At 41.1% G+C, this 12,606-nt stretch overlaps 1 long non-coding RNA gene across 1 annotated transcript; it reads right to left on the bottom strand.

The window, feature by feature from the left end:
- Positions 1-8,260: 8,260 nt before the first annotated feature.
- Positions 8,261-8,814, bottom strand: LOC135714813 (uncharacterized). Its single transcript, XR_010518894.1, has 3 exons — positions 8,721-8,814; positions 8,532-8,642; positions 8,261-8,468 (listed from the first exon to the last, which is right to left on the bottom strand). It is a non-coding gene; the product is annotated as an uncharacterized LOC135714813 (long non-coding RNA).
- Between the last annotated feature and the right edge of the window lie 3,792 nt (positions 8,815-12,606).

Here is a 12,606-nt window from a genome sequence, read left to right as displayed (position 1 = left end):
GATACGGAGGTTATACAAAGCATAAATTTTAGTAAAAATATTCCCCTTGACTCAATAATGATTGCGGAAGGAACTAAAGACGATGAATTTTAAAAAAAAATCATAGGGTTTTTGCACAACGGTTGGCCTGAAAGAGTGGACAGACGTTTTGTTGATGTTTTTGCGAACCAACAAGATTTAGAGCTGGTAGATGATTGTCTGCTCTATAAGGATAGAGTAATTATACCAAAAATACACCAAAAACAGGTGCTTAAAATTTTACACAACAACCACTTTGGTATCGTAAAGATGAAGCGTTTGGCAAGACGAATGGTTTATTGGTTTGGAATTAATACAGACATAGAAAAACACGTTGCAGATTGTGATGCTTGCAACAGTATGGCTACTTCCCTAAAATCTAAAGAGACATCCAATTGGATACCAACCGCAAAACCTTTTAGTAGAATTCATATAGACTTTTTCTTTTACGAACATCGAACCTACCTATTGATCGTTGATAGCTTCTCCAAATGGATTGAAGTCGAATGGATGAAACAAGGAACTAATTGTAACCTAGTGTTAAAAAACTGGTGGCATTTTTTGCTCGGTTTGGGTTGCCAGACGTTTTAGTTTCGGACAATGGTCCTCCTTTTAACTCCAATGGTTTTGTAACTTTTCTTGAACGACAAGGTATCAAGGTGAAGAAAAGTCCACCTTACAATCCCTCAAGCAATGGACAAGCAGAAAGATTGGTCAGAACAGTTAAAGAGGTCTTGAAGAGGTTTCTATTAGAACCAGAAGTTGCGGAGTTAGATCTGGAAGACCAGATTAACCTGTTTCTATTTAATTTTAGAAACAACAATTTGACAATTGATGGCCATTTTCCGTCTGAAAGGATATTTTCCTATATGCCAAAGACAATTTTAGATTTAGTAAATCCGAAGAAACATTACAAAAAGCAACTATCTGTACCACAGCCAGAAGATGAAATAGTCCAACCAAAGCTGGGCGGGACAATCCCGAAGCATTCTAAGGATGCTATAGATAACCTGATGGCTGGTGAAGAAATATGGTACAAGAATAATAACCCACACCATCATGCAAGATGGATTAAGGCAACCTTCATTAAAAGGTATTCTCACAATATTTTCCAGATACGTGCTGGAAGCGTGAGCGTAATGGCGCATCGCAGCCAAATGAAGGTTAGCAAGGAGGCTTCAGGATGGCAACGGCCCAACATAGTAGTACAACAACGGAATACGAACCACGACTACGAACCAGATAGCACTACCACTATTAATGGAGCCGGGACGGACGAAGGTCATGAAACCGAAGGAGATACAGTGCCAAAACGAGTTTCCGAAGGGAGAAAAAGAAAACTAAGTAGCTCGGCGATCGAACAACCACGAAGGTCAAAACGAAGAAGAAAAATGAAGATAGATGAAGATTTTCGTTATAAATTCTGATGAATTACATTTTCGAATTCACTATGATGTAAATTTTTGGTTTTAAAGTTGAATGTTATTGCCCTTTCGAAATAATGTGAATATTATAGTTGGCGAAGGTCAAGCTCTGAAGTATTAGGATAAGTTCTCTAAAAGGGGAAGAATTGTGGTGTTTAGCTTTAGCGTGCACCTTCTATGCGTACGCACACATGTCAAACATCGGTCATCTTCGTGCGATGTTTTCCGTGAACATTGCTAACCAGCGATCAGAGAAATAAACGATCGAACAGTTTACGTTCAAACGCCCAACCTACTAGTTCAACATTTCTCCTAGTCCGAAAGTATATCTTTTAGTTAAGTCTGTTAACAGTAGAATACATGAACATAAAAGGCGGATTGAAGGTTTTCGGAACAAACTGGACTCCGTTGTCATTGTACCATTTTTGTGCTTCCCGGTTGTAGTAACAACTAGCAAGATCCGGCCAAAATGTCACCGGACCATCATGTGACTGGATGAAGGATTCGCTTCTGGAGATATTCGGTTTTGTAAACATCCGAGTTCATCATTTATCTCAGTGACGAAAACCTTTGTCTTTTGGGAGCAGCTGCAATTCCCTGCCAGATCATATATTAGCGTGCAAATTTATCAGCAAAATCAAATTTAAATCTGCCAGAGACACCTCCTCGAGCCTTCGCCTTGTCAAATGTCGGTTCTGGAAGCTGTCTAAAATTGACCTTTACATAGGTTTCATCATCCATAAGTATGCACTCCAGGACTTAGTCAGCAGGTTGTCATACAGCTTTCGAGCACGGGTTCTAGCCAGTGCTGAGATTTGTCATTGTCATTGATAGACTTTCGCGCCATATTGATTGACAACTGACATGGTTTGCCTTGACTATGACTGTTAGCTCAAATGAGTGACCAAAGCAGAATTGTCAATTTCACCGTGTATTGTCGAGATTTTGCAGCACTGATTCTAGCTACTGTATTATGGACGGCATCATACTTTGCACTCAAATCGCGATCGGACATACCTGGGTTGCTTCTGATGAAGCTCACGACCTTTCCATGCAGCTGACTGTTGACAATTGCACTGTACGTTTCAAGCACGCTCCATAAGGTGTTTCCAGGAATATTCAATAGCCAGCTTGGACGCAGACCACAATGGATTTTCCAGGAGACTGTACATGATTTTTTTTCTATGCTCCTCTTGCATGCTGACTGTCTCCAAAACAAGAGCGTTTTATGAACTTAAAATATACTATTATTGTTATTGTTGTTGTTCAACAAATATACGTCAAATGCTTCCAAAAACCTCCACTAGGAGCAATGTAATAAGGAAAAGAGTTTGTTCCATTACTAAGTGGGCCATGGTTTACTTATGAATTCCTTTGCAACTCGATTAATGTTTTATTCAGTGAAATAAGCAAGCGCGTAAGGCAAATGGCACAATGTTGGTTTTTATGTATGTGAAATAACTTTTATTGAAATTAAAATACGGGTTTGAAATGGTTCTCAATGCTTTCGCCATATAATCTTTTTGCAACAAATTAATCTTGAAGTACCTCGAAAATATATCCTTCAAAGCCTTCTCCAGGATGGGCCAACTAGACAGATTTAAGTCTTAATGAGGTTTTGACCAGCTTTAAATGAATGTTGTTTTATAGAAACCTTGCAACGTAACTCATTACTTGGGTACAGCGTTAAAATTCCCACGGAGTGAATCTGACCGCGTTCGCAAACAGCTGAGCTCGAATTCCACATGAAGCATTCAGGGAAATTTATTACAGATGCTGGCTTGTTCAATTTCTTTAATTCATGAGACTGTAGCAACTCAATCGTCATCAAGTAAAAACCGGAGGTACAACAGCAACCAGAGCCATTTGCTGCTTCTCAATGCAGAAAATTTATATCGATCGCCTTCAATAACCGAACGAACGGATTAAACCAAATTGAATGTCTCGAACGAACCGCACTGCTGAATATTCAGACTCAGGCTTGAATGAATTTTACTAGATAGCAGCACGTAAACGGGGCGATCGTAACTTCTTGTTCCATTTGGATGATTATGGTGACAACGATGAGAACAGTGAGAGCGGGACAACCTCGAGTGCGGTCAGTTGCTTTTAAGAAGCTTAATTCCGTTGTGAAGGTACACATTCGATTTGCTTGAAAAACCAGCGACTGATTTGGGTGGACTTACTGCGGAATGGCAAATCAATTCGATACGATGATATATGGGCACGGTATGCAAATGTGATTTGGTAGTTTTCTGACTTCTGTTTCGGCTACCAGTGAGGATATCTTTTATTTTAAATCCACGCTTCTGGGAGCTTTCGGTTCTTTTTGGTTTTGGCATTTGAGAATAAGGATTATTTAAAGCGATAGCAATGAAGATTCTTGCTAATTTTGGACTGAATCAAAGAGGATGTCAGGGAACTAAATTGATCGATACATTTTAGTATGTATCAATTAATGTAGTATCTAAATAAGCTTGATTTTTATTTTACATTAATATTTCTTCCCGGCCGCTATCTGTTCCGCAAGCGAGTGCCAATTGCCCACATCAGGAAGGTGAATCAACTCATGGGCTGGGATCAACGGCTTTACAACCGACGAAGCGACGTGGCAGCTCATAGAAGCTGCATTGAAATTCTTGCACAAGATGCCATATTTAAATTACGTTAAACACTACCGCCCTTTACTCATCCGATCGCGTCATATCATCAGCAAGGACACGAACATACGTAAAATTTATATTGACTTGGTTTGCGTTTCACCTCGTTTGACCGATCTGATCGCCCGTTTGACTGAACCGCATCACTCATTTGACAAATCGAATTGGGGATAAACGAAATGTTCCAGTGGCATGTCGGTTCGTCGGTGGCTTTACTTTCCTTCCCTTCCGAAGGAAGACGTGACCAGAGATATTATCCCCTCGATTGGGATTGAACCCTGACCTAGTGGAGTGATAAGCAGTCACGCTTACTTACTACTCAACACAATACTCAATACAATCGGCACCGCCAACTTTAAATTTTATCTTCAAAGTAAATTGAATATAAACTAGTGGTTTAATTATTTTAATTGTGATACATAAGGAAACTTTAGAACTTTTCGTAGCTTTGTCTGAAAAGTCGCAGCTGATGGTTGTGGTAATAGAGTACGTAGTTTATGAACAGCCCCTTAGAATGAAGCCAGCCGCCATTCCGTTCCATGAAGAATGATTTCCCTCCATTAGCACAAGGTATAAAGTCCGTCCCTTATGGTAATCCCATCTCCTACATCAACTTGGCGATTCCATCTTTATGGATAACTGTTAAACCAATTTCAAATACCCGAGCCTTTCAGACCCACCAGCCCACACATCAGCATCAGCAAATATGAGCAGACACTTGGGACGACAACAGGAGTAACAAAAACCTTTCCAACGCACACAACTTAACACATTACCGCCATCAGAAACGGCAGCACCAATAGAAACAATAAAATGCACCATAAAATACCAATAATTGGCCCATAAAACAGGCAGATGAATATTTACGTTCAAATTTTCAATAAAAAAAAAGTGAAGGCACCATGACTAAGTATAATTGAACAATTAAAATTTAAATTTTTCTTCATAAACAAGAGGATCAATAAAATATATTAAATGTTCCCTAAACAAGTTCTGTGAAGAAATATGACTCATATTGCGGATAAGACAGTTTTATTCATTTATTTAATAATTTCATAAGACTAAACGACATTTTTTTCTATAATTTGTTTTCCGGACTGAGTACCAATGCTACTGACGCCAGGGAGGCAGCTCCCACACCTGGACACTATCTGATCCATCAACTCATGGAGCGGAGACCAACGGCTTTAAATGCTTCCCTTGATCAGAGATTTGATGCCTCAGAAAATCCTGGTGGCGCCGACTGGGATTGAAACCAGGTCCTTTGGGGTGCGAGGCAATCACGCTTACCACTACACCACAGGCACCGCTAATTGCTGCATACAGGACATGACATGGCATAATGAACACGACACGGCACAGTGGATTGGATACCACGCTACAGGGCCGACAGTCGTGCAATTCTGCTCCCTGGGTAAAGAAGGGTGACTGATTCTTGAAATAACGAGTGGGCTAATGGTGCAGCTGTCCCCGTGCCGGTAAAACCTGGGCAGGCCTCCGGATACCTTCAAAACTCGTCACCAATTGGAGGTTGATGAGTAGTAGGCTCAGATGTAACATTCCTGACTTACGCCGAACTGGCTCTGAACACGGCCCCTATGAAGGACCGTGACAATCCTAGCATGGTCTCCCTGCCTGCATAGATGACTATGGGATAACGATAGGCCACTACGTACAACAAGTGGAGATAGCGGCCCGGAGAGGGGACCCAGCAGAATGGAGAAAAACGGAGACAAAAACAAAAAAAGAAGAAAATGGAAAATCCACACAGCAAATGAGAACGACTCAAATTTGAGTTTAGTTCACTCATAATCGCCAAAAGTGCAGGAACTCAGCGATGAGTAAAATTTGTCCCATGGTTTCCTGTGGAAAACCTAAAAAATCTGCCGGAAAATGAGGAAATTGACGAAAATTTTATTCAGTCTCGGAGTAGTACCAATAGACTGAGTGAATCCAATCTTTACTTTTTCAAATTTGGGAATTTTCCCCTGGAAAATCCTGGAAAAACCTGGGAAAACATGCGGCAAATTAACTCATCGCTGAGGTCCTGCACTTTTGGCGATTCTGAGTGAACTAAACTCAAATTTGAGTAGTTCTCATTCGCCGTGCAAACAAATATGAAGGACGGTGGCAAGACGCGATACAGTGAAAACAGAGGAGTGAACGTGTTCGCAAGGTGCGGGATGTTGCAGAGATCACCAGTGTTAAACCTGATGGCCACAGCGAGTTCCACCAGCAGCAGTAAGCCCCAATATGAACAGCAAGGACTCCAAGGAGAGCTAGGTCTTATTCAAAGCCAGATGTTCACACCGAAATCCAACAGTAGCACACCCCAAGAAGGACTGCAGCTTGGGAAGACCAAAATAATGGAGGTCAGGAGGAGGATAACTATACGCCATGACTTCGTCAAGGATAAGATCAAAGTCCACAAGGCAATAAAGAAAATGGTGACGGGTATCAAAACCGCCATGATTGCTGCCGAACGTGAACAGGATGCGCTGAGGACTAGAGCCGAGACTGCCGGCAGCAACAACTGAAGCACAGGATAACGCCGAAGGGACCCCGAAATTCACGCTCGGAGAAGAGGAAAAGGGAAACACCAGGAGAGGAAGAGACGTTGCAAAAAAATCAAGAACGACAAGGAAGGCAACAAGGAGGAAGTATGGCGTACCATCGCGATAAAACGGAATGAAAGGGAAGTGAACAAGAAAGAAGAGCAGAAGGATGAGAAACCCATGTATCATAGGGAGCGAAGTAAGGGCGATGTTCTGATCGTCAAATCAAAGGACAAAACGACGTACGCCAGACTCCTCCTGAAGGTTCGAGAAGATCCGGAGTTGAAGGAGCTAGGAGAGAAGGTGGTGAAAACCAGGCGCACCCAGAAAGCCGAGATGCTATTTGAGCTGAAGAATGATCCTTCGATCAAGAGCTCGACGAAAAGTTTCTTGGCGAAGAGGCGACTGTATCCCAGGAAACAGTGGTCGATTGTAGGAAACTGGACAAAATCACTACAGAAGAGGAGCTGAGACGTGCATTGAAGGTGCACTGTGATCTGGAAGATGTTCAGCGGCATACAAACGGCGGTCCCCAGTCGAAGAACTGCAATGGCCCCGACAGAACTGATCTGTGAAGAAAATGCAGAGAGAAGGGTCAGATGGCAAGATGCTGCACGAAGCTACCGAGGTACATGCTCTGCAAAAAAGAGGACAGAAACGAACCTACGACGGGAGGCTTCCAATGCCTAACATACAAAACGGTGATGCCAGGCCAACAGTAATGGAGGTAACCCAAATAAACCTCAATCATTGCGACACTGCACAATAACTGTTGTCAGTCGACAACAGAAACAAAGTACGAAGTTTCAATCAATGCGGAACCGTATCGAGTCCCTCCCGATAACGGTAACTGGGTGGCATATAGAACTGGGATGGCTGCTACACAAATTATTGGCAGATGCCACATAAGAAGTGGTTACGAGCTCATACGAAGATTTCGTGATCGCCAAAATTAATGGAATCTTCATAACTGCATACACGCACCTTCCAGAGAGAAGATCAGCTCCACGAGATGCTGGATGGACTTATCGAAGAGCAGATTAGACGTGAACCGCTAGTCATCGGAAGACACTTCAATGCTTGGGGAGTGAAGTAGGGAAGCAGATGTTCAAACGCAAGAGGGCTCAGTCTGCTAGAAGTTCTGGCAAAGCTGGAAGTTAGGCTATCCAACGAAGGCACCAGCAGCACTTTTCCCATAGATGGCTGGGAATCCATTATCGACGTCACTTTCTGCAGTTCGTCGCTGGTGACATACACTCAAAATAATTTCAAATCTAAATAGTATAAAAGTTACGCTAAATCGCAACTCTCCTGACGCCTGACGCATAGATCGGTATAAAGAGAGAGAGATTACTAACTTAGTATAAAAATTGTTTATACCTGCGGATGTATAAAGGGCATGTATTCTTTTGATGCATAGCGTTTATTTATTCGTGTTAGCTTTTATTGTTGCTTCCCTTGCTGTCAGTTTTATTTGATTGTTGTTGGTTTGGTGAATAAATGCAATACAAATATGTAAAATATATTTATTTCTGTTGGAGTTGGAGTCGAAGCTATATTTCAACAACTGAAAGATAAACAGTAAAGATCCGCATCGGCTGATATGAATTCGGGGAACATGATTAGCCCTCCGACACAAGTCGTTCCAGTCAGGACAATGATGGCCTTGGTCGTGGCCTTCCTGATCAGCTTTTGCGATTGCGATTTCGTTATTATTGGACGAAACCCCGATCTGAAATCCTCCTAGTTGTTCCATTTCGGGCTAGCCGTCTCGATAGACCCGCCTCATTATCATCATCGTTGTTGGTTATCTAAAATTATAATTGTAATTCGTAACTCATCGAAGATCTGTTTCTGCGCTAATTTGACTTTACCTGGATGCAGAAGGGTATCTACCGGCTCTCGGAATGGTTCTGAGTCGTCACACTTCCAAATCTTATCCAACACGACATGCTAGTTGCCTTCCGGAAACCAATTGGTAAGATCTGCAAAGAACAGAAAAAGTGTTAGGCCATTCTATAATCAAACGGACATCAGCAAACTATCCGAGCACTCGTAATTACCTGTTCAAATTCGGCAATTATCCGCCGGCAAGATGCATGACGATCACCCCGTGGACACTCTTCTTACTTCAACTAGTACAGTATAGCCTGGAGCTCCTCGGGAAAAACGGGAACGGCAACGCAACGTCAGAAAAGTCAATACACTGAACGAATTTTACACTGTTATTCGGAGTTGGTATAATTTTAAAGAGAAATTTTAATCGAAGCAATGTATAAATGTAGCATAACCATAAAATGAATAAATTGTAATCTATCAATGTTTAGTTATATTTTTGAGTGTACATGAAATGGAGTGTGTGACGGATATACACCATCAGGCGATCCGAGACGAACTGACAGAAACTTTAGTGAGAGAATGTGACACGACCATGCCGTGGAAACTGGAGCCAAATAATAAACAGCGTCCTGGTGCCTGGTGGACTTAACACACTCCGCGCTAGCTGTCTTAGAGCAACCGTACCAGTCGTTGCCATTTGCGGCACTATTTTACTTACGCACATCGTTTCCATTTTGGCTTAATCACTCCTCTCCACACCGGTCGTTGCTATCAGAGTCATAATTTAAGTTACCGTTTTCCACACCGGCAAAACAAACTTTTGACGTTTATTCAAAATAGCAACCGTCTGATGCGTTGCTACCGGGTTACTAAATTTATGAACTCACTACTTCCCAAGGTGCGGATTGCTGTTTCCCCCACCTGAATAGCAACCCCCGGTACGCAAGTAGCGTTATGGTAGAGGCTGGTAAATGTGCCTTATTTACTCATTGGTACGGTTGCTCTTAGAGCCAGAAGACGTGTTCAGACAGCAAGAACAGAAGCAGACGTAGAGAGGAACGTAGAGGAGGGCCACACTTAAACTAGAGATAAAGCAGAGCAAGTCAAACTGTTTTAAAGAGCTGTGTCTAGACGCTGATGCCAACCCCTAGAGTGACGCATACCATGTCGTGATGGCGAAGCTCAGAGGTGCAACGATGCCAGCTGAAATGTGTCATCGTGTAAGGACTTTTCCCGAATCACGACCCAACGATCTACGGCCACCTACACCGTACGGAGATGGAGAGGAACATAACGTCGAAGTCACCAACGAGGAACTCGTACCAATGGATCAAAGATGCCAGATTTTCAGACATGTCTGTGAATTTACAGACTTTTATTTTTTTCACAGACATTTTGTTCGTTACAGACATTTACAGACTTTTTTAGTTTTTTTCACAGATATTTACAGACTTTTGTAATCAAGGGAAAATTTTAAAATTTATTTTGTTACACTGTTTTACATCTTTAATCATTAGAAATTCGCACGTTTTCAAATCTACCACACGAACGAGCTGTCACTGTTATAGACACTCATATTTATAGACCTGTCAATGTGCTGCGAACATTTTCCATATGATAAGACGGTTTGTTTGGATACGTCAACTCATGTTGGCCGGTCTATAACTAGACTGTCTATAGACACTGTCACCAGGCATGGAAAATCATTTGCATTCATTTCGTGCATTCATTTACATTCATTTGCCTCTAACTTTTTTCTTTAACAGCATTCCACAAAATTATGTATGGAACTTTTGAAGGTTTTGTTATAAGCTACAACTTTTGGTAACAAGTTAAATCCGTATCTCATATGCATGACGAAGCAGAGCGAACATAAGCCACTACTGTTTTTCAGTGAATGTATTTTACATTCACTGAAAAACAGTAACAAGTTCTGCCCGCTCTAGTTCGTGATGCATAAGAGATACAGATTTGAGTTATGAACATAACTTGTAGCTAATAACAAAATCTACAAAAGTTCTATGCATCATTTTGCGGAATGCTGTTGACGAAAAAAGTTAGAGGCAAATGAATGTAAATGAATATGTGAAATGAATGCAAATGATTTTCCATGCCTGACTGTCACTGAAAAAGTGAATGAAATCGAGGGGGACGAAAGTCCAAGATTTATTCCAAATTTGTCGAAAATTACTCTAAAGTTTGATTTATTGATTTATAGTCGGAGAATTCCATTTTATCGGATTCATCTAAAAACAAATAATATTGATTTTTATCGTTCATATCTCTTATATCGGGTCACATCTCTATAAGTATCATGACAGGTAACGATGACACCCGTTTGTTTAAAAGAAAGGATCGTCGTGAAATCTCAACCAACAATCCCAAAAGTCGGATCAGCTTTTGTAATCAAATCTTGTAATGATCTTTTCTCGCAAATCGAACTAGGGAAAATTCTCTCCTATTCGATGGTGGAATTTATTTGCGTAGGTGTGCTTCAGTTTGCAAGATAATCCACTAATCCTAATCCAGTTTGCTGATCCACCTTTTAGTACTGCTGGTTGATAAATCTGTTCGAAAATCGTAGGTTCAAAAATCATTTATGGTGATTCCTTGAAGAGTCTACAGATTACCTGATGATGGCGGAGATGCCCTATCATTTCAAGTGTTCTTGAGCACAAATTTCGTACACAGTTGTGACATCACTCATGAAGTTGTAACTCCCTCCGTCTGCTGTGAAGTTTCAGTTTCATTGTTGTATGTGGCATGGCAGCTGTGCTTGTGAAGTTTTGAGGTAATAGTATAGCGCATTACACACATTATAGGAAGTACGGAAACGCATATGTCACGAATGGGAATTCTCCGATATCTCCAAAGTCATTACTGATTTCCATCACTACCTCAACAGACTTCCCCAATCTCAGATATCCGGTGAAGATTAGCATCGATGGCACTATCGGTTTGGTCTTGGGTTTAGTCACGTTTGGCCATCAATGCTGTTGCCAAATCTCCGGGCAAATATCGTTGCTTCCAGAGTTTGAACATGCAACAATCACAAAAGCAGGTGCTGTAATTATTTTGCAAAATGTAATGAATATGTTGCGTTTCAGCAACCCTGATCCTGATTCATCAACACTTTTTGAGCACGAAGTGTTTAGAATCGTATTAATAAGCTTATAAATTGCTCTTTTGATTGTCGATTTCTCTATATTTAGGTGGTGAAAAGTTGAATCTCTCACTAAAATGTGCTCGTTCCCCCGCTGCTGGCGTGCAAAAGGACCAGTACTAGGTAACTAACGGATTTCCACACTACATGGCATATAAGATCGACTCAAATTTAAGTTTAAATTACTCAAACTCTAGAAAACGTAGTTTACTTGTAGAATGAGTAAATTTGTCCGAGTCTCATAAATCTGTTTAGAATATGACACAAATCTACGAAAAATTTACTCATTTTAGAAGCACACACTCAAAGAATAAATCACATATCCAATTGAAAATATTAATTAGAATTTCACATAACTTTCATGTGACATCATAATTGGGAATTGCACCAACAAAATCACATGAACCTTATATGTTAAATGAAATGTGAAATGAAAAGTGATTTATCATATAGAACTCATGTGATCACATGAATGTTATGTGAAATTCAGAAAAATATAATTGGATTTGATAGCATGAGCATGAGCATGAGCATGATTGACCGCCCACGGTTGCTACTCTGTGATTGCCAGACCAGCTGTAATTACACAGAGAACCAATAGACGATGCTTGGGACTAGCAATCATCCTCAATGTGTTAAAACTGGAGATCTCAAACTAGGCAATACCAGCGCCGACCGCGCCCGAATACAGGTCAAGAAAGGAAGAGGTAGGAATGTGTTGACGTGACACTCGCTTTAATGGAAGCCGAGAACTCCTCTGCACTTCAACGAGGAATCACTGGGATATTGGGTAATAGGGTTGGGTTTGCAGCAGGGTTCGTTTTGGTAAACGATAAGCTGAATTGATGTCCTAACAATCATATAACGCGAAGGAGCTTGGGATTGAACCCACGGTCTTCTGCTCAGTAAGCAAAACCGTTTGCCACTAGGCAGACGAGCTCCTTTTT

The sequence above is a fragment of the Ochlerotatus camptorhynchus genome, unplaced genomic scaffold (genome assembly GCF_037179485.1).
Source record: "Ochlerotatus camptorhynchus isolate MF236.1 unplaced genomic scaffold, CSIRO-AGI_Acam_v1.1 ptg000734l, whole genome shotgun sequence".
Lineage (NCBI taxonomy): Eukaryota > Metazoa > Arthropoda > Insecta > Diptera > Culicidae > Ochlerotatus > Ochlerotatus camptorhynchus.
The sequence above is the reverse complement of the archived record's forward strand: the minus strand, read 5'-3'. Positions and strand labels throughout refer to the sequence as shown.